Here is a 214-nt window from a genome sequence, read left to right as displayed (position 1 = left end):
TAGTTATTGTTTTTTTTTTCTCTTTCATACCCCTCCTTCTAAATTTGTTTTGTTACAGAAATTTTTTTAAAAAAATTCGTTTATAAATTTTTATTAGATCTTATTCATATTTTGTGAGATCTTTTTATTTTAATCTTAGATCTAGTAAATAGATCTTATATTATTGTTACATTTTTCAAATTTTAGATTTTAGATCTATTTTTTGGTTTAGATT

This window comes from Silene latifolia, unplaced genomic scaffold, assembly GCF_048544455.1.
Source record: "Silene latifolia isolate original U9 population unplaced genomic scaffold, ASM4854445v1 scaffold_208, whole genome shotgun sequence".
NCBI classification, from domain to species: domain Eukaryota; kingdom Viridiplantae; phylum Streptophyta; class Magnoliopsida; order Caryophyllales; family Caryophyllaceae; genus Silene; species Silene latifolia.
The sequence above is the reverse complement of the archived record's forward strand: the minus strand, read 5'-3'. Positions refer to the sequence as shown.